This window comes from Puma concolor, chromosome B4 (assembly GCF_028749965.1).
Source record: "Puma concolor isolate L17-30 chromosome B4, mPumCon1.1.hap2, whole genome shotgun sequence".
Lineage (NCBI taxonomy): Eukaryota > Metazoa > Chordata > Mammalia > Carnivora > Felidae > Puma > Puma concolor.
In genome coordinates, this window is record NC_141673.1 from 100,675,319 (window position 1) to 100,690,888 (window position 15,570).

The following is a 15,570-nucleotide window of genomic DNA, read 5'->3' on the forward strand; positions in this document are numbered from 1 at the left end:
TCCTTTGAAAAATGCCATTGGAGTGTTGATAGCGAGTGGATTGAATCTGTAGATCATTTGGGGTAGTATAGGCTACAGACCATTTTGGGGTCACTACTAATATTAATTTTTCTGATCCAAGAACACAGTATATCTTTCCATTTATTTGTCTTTTTTTTTTTTTTTCCACTTTCTATCATCAAAGTCTTACAGTTTTCAGGGTAGGTCTCTCACCACTTTGGTTAAATTTCTTCCTAAATCTTATTGGTTTTGATGTTATTGTATATAAGATTTCTGTCTTAATTTGTTTTAGATAGTTGGTTGTTATAGAAATGCAACTAATTTTTGTATGTTGATTTTGTATCCTGCAACTTTATTAACTTCATTTTTTAGTTCTAACATTTTTTTGGTGAAGTCTTCAGGGTTTTCTATATAGAGGATTATGTCATCTGTAAAGTGATATGATTTTACTTCTTCCTTTCTGGTTTGGTTACCTTTTATTTCATTTATTATTATTATTATTATTATTATTATTACTATTATTATTACTATTTTGCCTGGTTACTTTAGCTAGGAGTTTTAGTACTCTGTTAAGTAGAAATGGTAGGAGTGGGCCTTCTTGTATTGTTTCTGATCTTACAGATCTTATAGGAAAGGCCTTTAACTTCTTACTGTTAAATATGATGTTAGCTTTGGGCCGGTTATACATGGCCTTTATTATGTGGAGGAACATTTCTTCTATATTTAATTTCTTGAGAATTTTTATCAAGATACCATGTTGAATTTTGTCAAATGGTTTTTCTATATTGATTGAAATAATGATATGATTTTTTTCCTTTGTTCTGTAAATGTATTAGTTAACATTTCTTTAAAAAAAAATTTTTTTTAACGTTTATTCATTTTTGAGAGACAGGGAGAGACAGAGTATGAGTGGGGAAGGGACAGAGAGAGAGGGAGACACAGTATCTGAAGCAGGCTCCAGGCTCTGAGCTGTCAGCACAGAGCCTGATGTGGGGCTCAAACTCATGAACTGCGAGATCATGACCTGAGCCGAAGTCGGACGCTTAACCAACTGAGCCACCCAGTTGCCCCTGTATTAGTTACATTTCTTGATTTGCATGTGTTCAAACATTCTTGCACCCCAGGGGTGAATCCCACTTGATCATAGTGTATGACCCTTTTAATGTGCTCTTAAATTTGGTTTGATAGTATTTTGATGATATTTGTATCTATGTTGATCAGGGATATTAGCCCATAATTTTGTTTTCTTTCAGTGTTCTTATCTAGTTTTGGTATCAGGGTAATGCTGCCCTAATAACATGAATTTGGAAGTGTCCTTTTGTCTTTAATTTTTTAGAAGAGTTTGAGAAGGGTTAGTATTAATTCTTCCAAGATTTGGTGAATTTCACCTGTGAAGCCATCTGGTTCTACGCTTTTATTTGTTGGGAGATTTTAATTTTTAAGTTTTTCAAAAAGTCTTATTTATTTAAGCAATCTCTACCCAACGTGGGGCTTCAACTCATGACCTCAAGATCAAGAGTCACATGCTCTTCTGACTGAGCCAGCCAGGAGCCCCATGAGATTTTTTTAAAGAATTTTTTTAACATTTATTTATTTTTGAGACAGAGAGAGAGAGAGAGAGAGAGCACAAGTTGGGGAGAGGCAGAGAGAAGAGTGAGACACAGAATTGAAAGCAGGCTCCAGGCTCTGAGCTGTCAGCACAGAACCTGATGTGGGGCTTGAGCCCATGGACCGGGAGATCATGACCTGAGCCGAAGTCAGACACTTAACCAACTGAGCCACCCAGGCACGCCCCCATGAGATTTTAAATTAATGATATAATCTCCTTGCTTATTATTGGTCTGTTAAGATTTTCTATCATTTCTTTTTTTTAAAAAAAAATTTTTTTTTTCAACGTTTATTTATTTTTGGGACAGAGAGAGACAGAGCATGAACGGGGGAGGGGCAGAGAGAGAGGGAGACACAGAATCGGAAACAGGCTCCAGGCTCTGAGCCATCAGCCCAGAGCCCGATGCGGGGCTCGAACTCACGGACCGCGAGATCGTGACCTGGCTGAAGTCGGACGCTTAACCGACTGCGCCACCCAGGCGCCCCTAGTTTCATTTTTCTATTGCTTTTCTAGTTTCTATTTAGTTTATTTCTGCTATAATCTTTATTATTTCCTTACTTCTGCTAACTTTGGATCAGTCTCTTTCTAGTTCCTTAGGTATAAAGTTAGGTTGTTATTTAAGATTTTTGTTTTTGGGGCACCTGAGTGGCTCAGTTGGTTAAGCGTCCAACTCTTAGCTTCAGCTCGGGTCATGATCTCATGGTTCATGAGTTCAAGCCCCACATCAGGCTCTGGGCTGACAGTGTGGAGTCTGCTTGGGATTCTCTCTTTCTGCCACTCTCTCTCTCTCGAAATAAATACATACACATTTAAAAAAAAGACCTTTCCTTTTTTCCCTTAACGTAAGCATTTTTCATTATAAACTTTCCTCTTGAAACTACTTTTGCTGCATTCCATAAGTTTTGGTATACTGTGTTTCCATTTTTCTTTGTCTACAGATATTTTTTTGATTTTCCTTTTGATTTCTTCTTTGACCCATTGGTTGTTCCAAAGTGTGTTGATTAGTTTCCACGTAGCTATACATCTTGTTTTCCTCATGTCACTGATTTCTACTTTCACACCACTGTGGTTGAAAGAGATACTTGATATGATTTCCATCTTCTCAAATTTGTTACAGCTTGTTTTGGGACCTGGCATACGGTCTGTCCTGGAGAATGTGCCATGCGCACTTAATAAGAATGTGTAGCCCGATGCTGTTGAATGAAATGTTGTAGACATGTCTTTAAGTCCGTTTCATCTAAAGTGTAATTGTGATGTGATTTACAATAAGAAATATGTGGTTGGTCTTTTTCTCCTGGAACTCTTGAATTTTCCTGAGTGATGAAAATGATATAGGTGTCTTTGGATATATTTAGAAGGTGATTTTGGAAAGCACCTGAGGATGGACATTGCTTGCGAGGAAAACCAACCGTGTGATTAGAAAGCTGAAACTTTCAGTCTCCCCCCGGCCCCCCCATCCTTGAAGGAGGGGAGAGGGCCTGGAATTTGAACTAATCACTAATAACCAATGATTTCATCAATTGTGTCTGCATAATGACATTTCCATAAAAACCCGAAAGGATTAGGCTCAGGGAGCTTCTGGGTTGGTGAAAACATGGAGATTTGGAGAGAGTGGTGTGCTTGGAGAAGAGCATGGAAGTTCTGTGTCCTTTCCCCATCCCTTGCCCTATGCACACATCTCATCTGTCTGGCTTTTCTTGAGCTCTATCTTATTATAATAAACTGGTAGTCTCGTAAGCAAAATGTTTTCTCTGAGTTCTGTGAGTCACTCTGGCAAATTAATCAAGCCCAAGGAGGGGCCCATGGGAACCTCAGATCTATAGCCAATCAGTCAGAAGCAAGGTGAAAACTTGGACTACCACCTGCATTTGAAGTTTGGGGCTGGGGCGGGGAAGGGCAATGAGATCTGATGCTGTGTTCACTTAGACAGTATCAGACTCGAGTTTCGTTTTAGGACCCTCAAATGCTGCTGGAGAATTGCTGTTTGGTGTGGGACTCACCTCCCCATTTTGGAATTTCATGCAGAACTGAAACTGGTGATCAGAAGGGAAATCAGAATCTAAGTAGTTTAAGTTAATTATTTCCTTAGTGGGTTTTTGTCTGGATGATCTATTCAATGTTGAAAGTAAGGTATTCAGTTCTCTACAATTATTACATTGCTGTCTCTTTTTGCCTTCATTTTTTTAAAAGTTTTTATTTATTTCTTTTGAAAGAGGGTGGGGGGGGGAGAGAGAGAGAGAGAGAGAGAGCACAAGCAGAGGAGGGGCAGAGAAAGAGGGAGAGAGAGAATCCCAAGCAGGGTTCATGCTGTCAGCACAGACCCTGGTGTGGGGCTCAATCTCACAAACCGTGAAATCATGACCTGAGCCCAAATCAAGAGTTGGATGCTTAACCAACTGAGCCACCCAGGTGCCCCTATTTTTGCCTTCAGATACATTTGTAATTGTGTAATCTATTTGGGCACTCCGAAATTAGATGCATATAATTCACAATTGGTATATCCTTTTGATCAATTGGTCCCTTAATCATATATAATGACTTTCTTTGTCTATTTTTACTGTTTTAAATTAATGGGTATTTTGTTTTATATCAAAGTAGAGCTACCCTGCTCTCTTTGGGTTACCATTTTCATGGAGTATTTTTTTCCATCCCTTTATTTTCAGGCTATTAGTGTCCTTAAAGCTTAAATTAGTCTCTTGTAGGCGGCATATAGTTGGGCTTTGTTTGTTTGTTTGTTTGTTTAATGATTATTTATTTTGAGAGAGAGAGAGAGAGAGAGAGCAGGGGAGGGATAAAGAGAGAGGGGGACAGAGCATCCAAAGCAGGCTCTGTGCTGACAGCAGAGAGCCTGATGTGGGGGTCTGAACCCACGAACCATGAGATCATGACCTGAGCTGAAGTCAGATGCTTAATTGACTGAGCCACCCAGGCGCCCCTCTTTTTGCCATTTTTATTTTCATAAGGCATGTCTAGTGGTGATAAATTCCCTCGGGTTTTGCTTGTCCAGGAAAGTCTGTATCTCTTCTTCATCTGGAGGACAACTTTGCCAGGTCAAGTATGCTGGGCTGACAGGGTTCGTTCATTCGTTTGTTTGTTTTTCCTAGCATTTGAGTATATATTATCCCAGTCTTTCCTGGTTTTGCAAGATTTCTGCTAACAAATCTTCTAATAACATTATTGGGAATTCCCTAGTATGTGATGAGTCTTTGTTTTCCCTTGCTGCTCTCAAAATTCCCTTTCTTTGATTGTTGAGAGCTTTATTATGATGTATCACAGCAAAGATCTCTGGGTTGAATCTGTTTGGATATCTTTGCACTTTTGGTACCTGAATGTCCATGTGACTCCCCAGACTTGAGTAGTTTAAACTCATTATTTCTTTAAATAAATTTTCTATTTCTCCTTATCTTTTCCTCCTGGGACTCCCATAATGTGAATATGATTTCTTTAGAAAAGAAACATAGAAACATAGGTTTCATTTTTCATTTTTCATTCTTTTTTTATTAAAAATTTTTAATGTTTATTTATTAAAATTTTTTTTAATTTTAATTTTTTTTTTTTTGAGAGAGAGAGAGAGAGAGAGAAAGCAGGGGAGCAACAGAGAGAGAAGGAGACACAGGATCCAAATCAGGCTCCAGGCTTTGAGCTGTCAGCACAGAGCCCACGTGGGGCTCGAACTCACGAACCGTGAATTCATGACCTGAGCCAAAGTCAGACGCTCAACCAACTGAACCACCCAGGCGCGCCTAATGTTTATTTATTTTTGAGAGAAAGAGAGAGAGAGAGCAAGTGAGGGAGGGGCAGAGAGAGACACACACAGAATCCGAAGCAGGCTCCAGCCTCTGAACTGTCAGCACAGAACCCCTGTTGCAGGGCTCAGACTCATGAACCACGAGATCATGACCTGAGCTGAAGTTGGCTACTTAACCGACTGAGCCACCCAGGCGCCCCTGTTCTTTTTCATTCTAATTTCTTCTCCTCTGGATAATATTAAGAGACCTGTCTTCAGGTTCTCAGAGTTTTCCTTTTGCCTGATTGAGCCTGCTGCTGAAGCTCTCTGTTTCATTTCTGATTTTATTCATTTTATGGAGCTTCAGCTCCAGAATTTCTGTTATTTGATTTGATTTGATTTTTTTTTTATTTTTAATGATTTTTATTTTTTTGTTTACTTCTAGTTTGTGCAGCACAGTCTGGGCATGCTGGTCAAAGTCCAACTCTTTCCCCAGGGCAGTAACAGGACAGCAGCTGCACATCCCTTGTGGTGGTGGCCTATTAGAGACATGTCAGAACCCAGGGGAGTCCCTGGGTCCCTGGGGACAGGTGGCAGAGAAGTGACAGCTGGCCGTGGCAATGACTGGTCAGAGCTGAGAACTGGAATCCCAGGGTGGAATCAGGACAGCGGCAGGTCACCATTATAGTGGCATTGGAGGCATGACTTGGTACCCAGTGGGTGGAGCCACAGCCGTTCTGCTCTGTATATAGCAAGGTGCGGTGGCATCCTGGTCCTGGAGAATGGGGCACAGCAGTGACTGGGGCCCCTGAGGACAGGTGTCATCACAGTGGACATCTCATCTTGGGAAGGAGATATAGCAGCAGGGACTCTGGGCTGTTCCATCATCTGGGATCCCCGTTGGTGAAGGCGGTGGGGTTCCTCCGTAACAAAGGCTGCACATCCCCATGGTGGGGAAGCCTGCTGGGTTTCTCCCATTCTCTTTTTCCCTGGGTAGGGGGTGGTGGTGAAATTCCTCCGATGGGATCTTTTTTGGCACCAAGATTCTCTGGCCTGGGGGATGGAGTGATGCCTTCTTATCTGAATTGGGAACATGTTAGCTTGGGCAACCTGAAATTTTCTCGAATGTTAGAAAAAAAAAAATCTCCGAGACTTTAGTATAATCCAAAGAAATAACATCATCACCTAAGGTAGCTCCATTTTAGTTTTTCAAGGTCAAGTGCTAGACAGAAAAATTTGTTTAAGGATAGGTATTTCATTAATCAGTTTGAGTCTCCACAAATGAAAAATAACAATAATAGATACAGGAAGCAAGAAAATGAAATGAGGAACTGAGACAGATCAGTGTACCTTTTTGCCGAAGAATAAAGAGAGAGTTTTTATTGTAAGACCTTTAAGACATCTCAAAGCATTGACAATTTTCCTTCCTTGTTAGTTTATCCCTTATGTTTCTTTGTAGTTACTAGTTAACTGAAAACCTCAGAAACTCTCAAAGAGCCCACGAGTTTTTTTTTTAAATTTTTTTTAATGTTTATTTATTTTTGAGACAGAGAGAGACAGAGCATGAACGGGGGAGGGGCAGAGAGAGAGGGAGACACAGAATGGGAAGCAGGCTCCAGGCTCTGAGCAATCAGCCCAGAGCCCGACGTGGGGCTTGAACTCGAGGACCGTGAGATCGTGACCTGAGTTGAAGTCGGACGCTTAACCGACTGAGCCACCCAGGCGCCCCATACAGCCCATGAGTTTTCACAAGGAATAATAAAATACAGAGAAGTAGACAGCCTGTAAGCGAACACATTTTTATTGAATATTTACTATTTTTCTGGTGCTGGGGAAACAGTGGGGCACCTAAGAGTCCCTGATTTAAACCATAACTCTGGGGTGCCTGACTAGCTCAGTCTCTAGAGTGTACAATTCTTTTTTTTTTTTTTTTTTTTTTTTTATTTATTTTTGGGACAGAGAGAGACAGAGCATGAACGGGGGAGGGGCAGAGAGAGAGGGAGACACAGAATCGGAAACAGGCTCCAGGCTCTGAGCCATCAGCCCAGAGCCCGACGCGGGGGTCGAACTCACGGACCGCGAGATCGTGACCTGGCTGAAGTCGGACGCTTAACTGACTGCGCCACCCAGGCGCCCCTTGTTTTTTGTTTTTAAGTAAGCTCTCTGCCCAACATGGGGCTTGAATTCATGACCTCAAGATCAAGAATTGTACACTCTAGGGGCGCCTGGGTGGCGCAGTCGGTTAAGTGTCCGACTTCAGCCAGGTCACGATCTTGCGGTCCGTGAGTTCGAGCCCCGCATCGGGCTCTGGGCTGATGGCTCAGAGCCTGGAGCCTGTTTCGGATTCTGTGTCTCCCTCTCTCTCTGCCCCTCCCCCGTTCATGCTCTGTCTCTCTCTGTCCCAAAAATAAATAAACGTTGAAAAACAAACAAACAAACAAAAAACAAAAACAAAAAACGGTAACTCTTACCTGTTAATGAAATGGACATTGAAAACATACATAAGCCTATAAATAGATTAATTAAACAAATATAAGCAAGCTCTGAGATAGCAAAGTTTTCCTTCTTAAGGTTGATCACAGAGAAGACAATATATTTAGGGTTGAAGAGAGTTATTATTATTATTTTTTTTTTTTTTCAAAATTTTTTTGAACGTTTATTTATTTTTGGGACAGAGAGAGACAGAGCATGAACAGGGGAGGGGCAGAGAGAGGGAGACACAGAATCGGAAACAGGCTCCAGGCTCCGAGCCATCAGCCCAGAGCCCGACGCGGGGCTCGAACTCCCGGACCGCGAGATCGTGACCTGGCTGAAGTCGGACGCTTAACCGACTGCGCCACCCAGGCGCCCCGAAGAGAGTTATTATTAAACGGTTAGAGTCATGCTGGCAGATTTGAATCTTAAAACACATGAGATGGAATAAATGCGGGAGAACAGGGGTAAGGTGATCTGTGAGAGGGTTGTGTTCTGGTGGTTTATAAAAATATGAAACTTTCTAGACTAACATATACTGAAGTGTAACAGAAATAAACCTCTTCTTCTTTTCCCATGATTCATCGAAGTTCTGCATAATGGAAATTTGACTTTTTCTTTTCTTTTAAAGTAGGCTCTAAGCCCAACGTGGGCTCAAACTTGTGACCTTGAGATCAAGAGTTCCATGCTTCACCATCTGAGCCAGCCAGACACCCTTGACAAGGGTATTTTTATGACTCACTTGTGAAGTGCAATCCTATTGAAAGACGCTGCTTTGTCGTGCGTAATCAGACTTCTTGTTCTAATGTATAATTTTCATTTAATTTGATCTCCATACTGAGTTCCAAATAAGTAGGTCCTGCTGTTTCACTTAGAGATCTTAAATAAGAATTTAAAACTTAACAAGTTGAAATAAGTCCCTAGATTTTACCAAAAAACTGCCTCTTCTAGAGCTCCCCTCTTAAGTAGATGGATTCAACATAAACCCAGGTGCTCAAAATTATAAATCTAAGAATCAGTTCTCAATAACTTTCCTCTTTTTACCCTCTGTTTTGTGCTGGTCTCAGCCTATCAATAGTGGTGCTATCAGCTAGACATGCCTGGGGAGTTCACAAGGACCCATGGCAAGTCCCCACAGACATCTATCTCCCCTTTTGGAATCAATGTTGTCCGGACCAGCCTTTGTGGTTCTTTTTATGATTGCAAGATGCCCCCAGCAATGACCATCAGGAAACTTAAAAAAAAAAAAAATGGTTTATTAGTTCAAGTCCTGGCATGCCTGGGGCCACACATTGAGGTCAGAGGAAGAGACAAAGAGAGGCTGTATAAGCCTAGGGTTCTGCTTTTATTGGGGGTGAGGGTGGGGAGGTTTTAGGGTTTTGTGAGTTAATCTCTTTAGTGATGAATTTAAAACTGAAGAGTGGTATTTAAAGTGTAGAAGGGGAAAAACAAGCAGCCAAATGGTCAGTTATCTAAGTCAACCAAAGGTCTCTAAAGCAAAGGAAACGTGGTGGTGGTTGGTGGGGGAGGGGGGCTTGCAGTATTGGAGGAGGTCATCAAGATGTGACCACTGATTGCCCTGGGAACTGGACCTCAGTCCTTCTCCTGTCCTTGGAGCATATGTTCTGCCTCTTATTCTGCATTTGGGGTCATTTTAAGGATGTAGTTCAGAGTGAGTAATGTGTTTTTGAGACCGTCTGGACTGAATCCGTGATTGAACCCTGCTGAGGACTCTATACAAACTTTCAAAATCTGGGGGGCAGATGTGGTGATTTACTAGTAGCCAGCCTAGACAAGCCTCATTTGTAAGTTCTCTGGCTTCTTGAAACCGCCCCCTACCAGTCTGGAGTGGTCTGCTTCTTTCTTCAGTCTCTCCTTGCCCTCTGTGTATGAGGGTCAATCTCAGATTTCATCCAGGGAACTCCTGAAATTGTGGCCAAAAAAAAGACCTGCCTCTTTAGTTACGTTGTTGGCAAGGTGTTTGAGATAGCCATCTTTGAGGTGGATGGTTTTCAGTCAAAAGCTTAAGTCAGCCATTTGCATTACCATAAAAATAAATTGTCAGGTGCTTACACTACACCCTCTCGTCTATTATCAAATCCTATTTCTTAGAACTTTAAGATGATTATTAGTGACACCCCTCTACTCTCTGGGTTTTAGGGAAATTATGAAATAGACAAAGGAATCAGGAAGGGATCCGAATACCAGCTTTATCTCTGGTAAAGCTGTGCTGGAAAATGTGGATCGAATTTGCAGCTAAAAAGTGTTTCCTATTACTGTCTCAGCTTCAGGTCTGAAATGGAAATCTGTTTTGGGAGAGGGGTATAGGCTGGATGCAGAAAAAGTCCTCTTTTTCACCTTCCTGTAGAGAGCCCAGAGAGAAAAGGGACACTTGAATCCTGGTTTTTAATTAATTCTTCACAACGGAAATAATGAAAGCATCAAACCCCATCTCAAGAGTCTAGGGTACTGTGAGAAATGAAGAGACCCAGAAATGTATTGGAAGTATTGGTGGAAATTCTTCTTTAGGGATTGAGGACAAATACAGAGAAGAGAGAATGGTTTTTACCATGCTGTCTTCCTTGTTTTGTTTTGTTGTTGTTGTTTTCTTAAATAATGTTTTAAAATGTTTATTTATTTTTGAGAAAGAGACAGAGCATGAGTGGTGGAGGGGCAGAGAGAGAGGGAGACGCAGAATCTAAAGCAGGCTCCAGGCTCTGTGCTGACAGCTCAGAGCTTGATGAGGGTCTCAAACTCATGAACCATGAGATCATGACCTGAGCCGAAGTTGGCAACTTAACTGACTGAGCCACCCAGGCACCTCTGCCTTCCTTGTTTGAATCAACTTTATTGAGGCATAACTTATATAATAAGATACACCTTAGTTCAGGCTGCTAAAACAAAGGACCAGGGACTGGTAGATTATAAACAACAGAACATATTTCCCCGCAATTCTGAAAGCTGGAAGTCTGAGATCAGGGTTCCAATGGTGCAGGCTGACTGCGTCTGAGGACCCAGACAGGGTCCCACAGGATCAGTCAAGAGGGTCCTTGGCTTTGTGTGGACTAGAAATCAAATGTGAGCTGAGAGAAAGTGAGAGCAAAGTTTATGGAAGACATAGAGTGTAGACACAGAACATCCAGGACCTTGGAAAGGAAAAAAGTGAGTCTTATCTTAGTTTGGGGTCTGGGGTTTTTACGGAGGCTTGTGTTATGCTGCGTGTGTCTTCTCAGGCATCCAGGAACAAAGACGAGTGTTTAGGTGTCCTTCAAAAGTCACTTATGCCCCAGACCCAGGGTGTTGGAGAACTTCGTGGCGACCCACCCAGTAACTTTTTAGATGTTACTTGTACCAGAAGACTCCAAAGAAATCATTAACTCCTTGATCTTTACAAGGAGGACATACATTGTCTGTTTCATAAGGCTGTGGAAGATCAAAGTGTAGATTCTAGCAAGAATAGAAGCTGGAAAAGGAGCAGCAAAAACCATTTTTCATGGTGTCCCTTTAGTTGTCCTGTCTCGCCAACATGGTCTGGTTCTGGTGAGAGCCCTCTTTCAGATGGCAGACTGCTGTCTTCTCACTGTATCCACTCCTGGGGTCTCTTAGGAGGCCACTAATCCCATTCAAGAGGGCTCCTCTCTTATGGCCTAATCAACTCCCAAAAGTTCTGCCTCCTAATACCATCACATTGGTGTTAAGATTTCAACATATGGATGGGGGGGGGGGGAGGGACACCAATTTTAAACGTACATTTCAATGACTTTTGACAAATTTTTACACCCTTATAAATTCTAACACAGTCACGATAAAACATTTGCATTACACCAAAATTCTCTTAAGCTGCTTCTTGGCCAATCCTACTCTCAACCCCAGCCTCAAGAGACCACGGATCTGTTGTGAATATAAATTAGATTTTTCTTTCCTGGATTGTCATGTAAACAAAATTATACAGTGTGTATTCTTTTGTCTATGGCTTCTTTCACTTAGCATGCTGTTTTTGAGATTCATCCATATTATTGTGCCTATCAGTGTTTAATTCCTTTTTATTTATTTTATTTTTTTTCAATTTTATTTTTTTAACTTACATCCAAATTAGTTAGCATATAGTGCAATAATGATTTCAGGAGTAGATTCCTCAATGCCCCTTACCCATTTAGCCTATCCCCCCACCCACAACCCCTCCCGTAACCCTCAGTTTGTTCTTCATATTTAAGAGTCTCTTATATTTTGTCCCCCTCCCTGTTTTTATATTATTTTTGCTTCTCTTCCCTTATGGTCATCTGTTCTGTGTCTTAAAGTCCTCATATGAGTGAAGTCATATGATTTTTGTCTTTCTCTGACTAATTTTGCTTAGCATAATACCCTCTAGTTCCATCCACATAGTTGCGAATGGCAAGGTTTCATCCTTTTTGATTGCCGAGTAATACTCCATTGTATGTATATATACCGCATCTTCTTTATCCATTCATCCATCGATGGACACTTGGATTCTTTCCATACTTTGGCTATTGTCGATAGTGCTGCTATAAACATCGGGGTGCATGTGCCCCTTCGAAGCAGCACACCTGTATCCCTTGGATAAATGCCTAGTAGTGAAATTGCTGGGTCATAGGGTAGTTCTATTTTTAGTTTTTTGAGGAACCTCCATACTGTTTTCCAGAGTGGCTGCACTAGCTTGCATTCTCAACAGCAAGTTTAATTCCTTTTTATTGATGACTAGTATTCCACCGTACAAATGTAACACAAATTGTTTATCCATTTTCCTGTTGATGAACATTTTGGTTGTTTCAAGAATTTAGCTATTATGAATATATTTGCTATGATTATTTATGTGCAAGTCTTTTTGTGAGCACATGTTTTCATTTATCTTGAGTAAATTCTTAGAAGTGAAATTGAAGATGTCTACGTAAATCTTTTGAAACCTGCCAAATTTCTGATGAGAAGTCTGTGGTCTTTCTTTACTTTGTTCCTTTGTACATAATGTATTTTCTTTCTTTCTCTGCTTTTAAGATTTTCTTACTATTGCTTTTTTTTTTTTTTTTAAGTAATTTGGTTACACTGTACCTTGAATTTGTGTGTGTGTGTGTGTGTGTGTGTGTCCTGCTTGGGGTTCATTAAGCTTTTTGCATCTATGTGTTTATAGTTTTCAGCTACTTTGGAAAATTTTTAATTATATTTTCACTCAAATAGTTTTCTTGATCCCTTTTGTGGGACTCCAAATATATGTATCAAACTACTTGATATTATGCCACAGGTCTCTGACGTGTTCATTTTTTCAGTCTTTTTTTTCTCTGAAAAAAATTGGATAAGTTCTATTGCTGTGTCTTCAAATTCACTTAACTATTCTTCTTCAGTGTCTAATTTGGTATTAATTCCATCCAATGAAAATTTTATTTCAGATATTTCATTTTTTTTAATCTCTAGAATTTCCATGTTTTTAAAAAATGTCTTCCAATTCTCTCAGAATGATCATGTTTTCCTTAGGACACTTTTGTCTGATATCTGTTAAATGTTTTCTACTTCATCCTTTCTCCTCTACTTAAGATTTATGTGTAGAAAATAAACACATTGTTAGTCTGATAGAGTTTCCTTTGGATAACAACTGTATACCTTCCCTTTAATGAAAATGGGATTCCACCAGGTAGGTTTTTTTTTTCCCATGAGTCATGAGTCCTCCCTTCCTCTCAGGGCTGACACACCCAATGTTGTCTCTCCTCGTGCTCCATTAGCATAAATTATCCTTCTGTACATTTTTTTCCTTGGAGTTATGGGTCTCCAACTTACCTTGCCCTTTGGAATCTCAGGAGATTTAAACAATTCTGAGGTCCAATACTCATTCCAGGCCAATTAAATCAGAATCTATGGGAGTGGCACCCAAACACTGATACTGTTTGAAAGCTGCTCACTTATTTCCAATATGAAACTCATACTGCTTCCCTCAGGACACGTGCAATGTCTCCACACCCTTGAAATATATATAGCCTTTGAAATTTCCCCTTGTAATGTTAGAAACATTCTATGCTTCTCTTTTCAACTTTGGTAGGGCATTTCCATATCTATCCATTCACATTTTTTATGTGTATTTCCATTGATTTTAACATCTTTATTTGCCTAAGAATTTTTCTATTTCATCTATTTTTTTTTTTCAACGTTTATTTATTCTTGGGACAGAGAGAGACAGAGCATGAACGGGGGAGGGGCAGAGAGAGAGGGAGACACAGAATCGGAAACAGGCTCCAGGCTCCGAGCCATCAGCCCAGAGCCCGACGCGGGGCTCGAACTCACGGACCGCGAGATCGTGACCTGGCTGAAGTCGGACGCTTAACCGACTGCGCCACCCAGGCCCCCCCTATTTCATCTATTTAAAAAACATGTTAGCAAATAGTTACTCCAAAGAGAGTTTGTTGTTTTGAAATCTCTATCTATAGTTATTTCTTCCTGTTTATTCTATTTTTAAAAAATTTTTGTTTATTGAGAGAGAGAAAGAGAGAGAACGTGTTAGCAGGGGAGGGCCAGAGAGAAGGAGAAAGAGAATCCCAAGCAGTCTTTGCACTGTTAGTGAAGAGCCTGACAGGGGGGCTTAATCTCATGAACCATGAGATCATGACCTAAGCTGAAGTCAAGAGTCATTGCTTAACTGACTCAGCCGCCCAGCTGCCCCATGTTTAACCTATTTTTTATTTATTTAAAAATTAGTTTTATTTTATTTATTTTAGAGAGAGAGAGAGAGGGCACAAGCAGGAGCGAGGGGCAGAGGGAGAAAGAGAGAGAATCTTAAGCAGGCTCCAGACTCAGCACAGAGCCCGACTCGGGGCTCAATCCCCCAACCCTGGGATTGTGACATGAGCCCAAATCAAGAGGCAGACGCTCAACCAACTGAGCCACCCAGGTGCTCCTATTCTATTTTTCTTTTTTTTTTTTTTTCAACGTTTATTTATTTTTGGGACAGAGAGAGACAGAGCATGAATGGGGGAGGGGCAGAGAGAGAGGGAGACACAGAATCGGAAACAGGCTCCAGGCTCTGAGCCATCAGCCCAGAGCCCGACGCGGGGCTCGAACTCACGGACCGCGAGATCGTGACCTGGCTGAAGTCGGACGCTTAACCGACTGCGCCACCCAGTCGCCCCTATTTTTTAAATTTAATTTTTTATTTTCTTGATGAGTCTTGCTGAAATTTGGATATCTTTTTAGTCTTTTGGATAAGTAACCTTTTAGTTTTAATTTCTCTATTTTTTATTTTCCGTTTTATGGGCTTCTACCTTTATCTTTAGTATTTTTCTTTCCTTTTCCCTCCCACCCTCCCTCCTTATTTCCTTCCTGATTTCCTTTTTTCCCTCTTTCCCTCCTTCCTTCCTTTTTTCCAATTGCTAAAGAGAATGGTTTACTCCTTTGAGTTTCTTGATGAATATATTTAAAGCAAATTATCCAGTGTAAAGCTAATTAGAGTCAAAGCTGTCCAATTAGTGGCTGTTTAGTGCCAGATTTTTTCTTTACTTCATCTTAGCCAAAAGGCCGAGAAGTGATAGTGCCAGATTGTTTTCTTAATCATTATGTTTTTTTTTAAGTTTATATACTTATTTTGAGAGAGAGAGAGAGAGAGAGAATTCCAAGCAAGCTCCACACCATCAGCCTCATAGCCTGATGTGGGACCCATACTCACAAACCACGAGATCATGACCTGAGCCAAAATCAAGAATTGGATGCTTACCCAACTGAGCCACCCAGACACCCCAATCATTACGTTATGAATTTCTCTTAATGA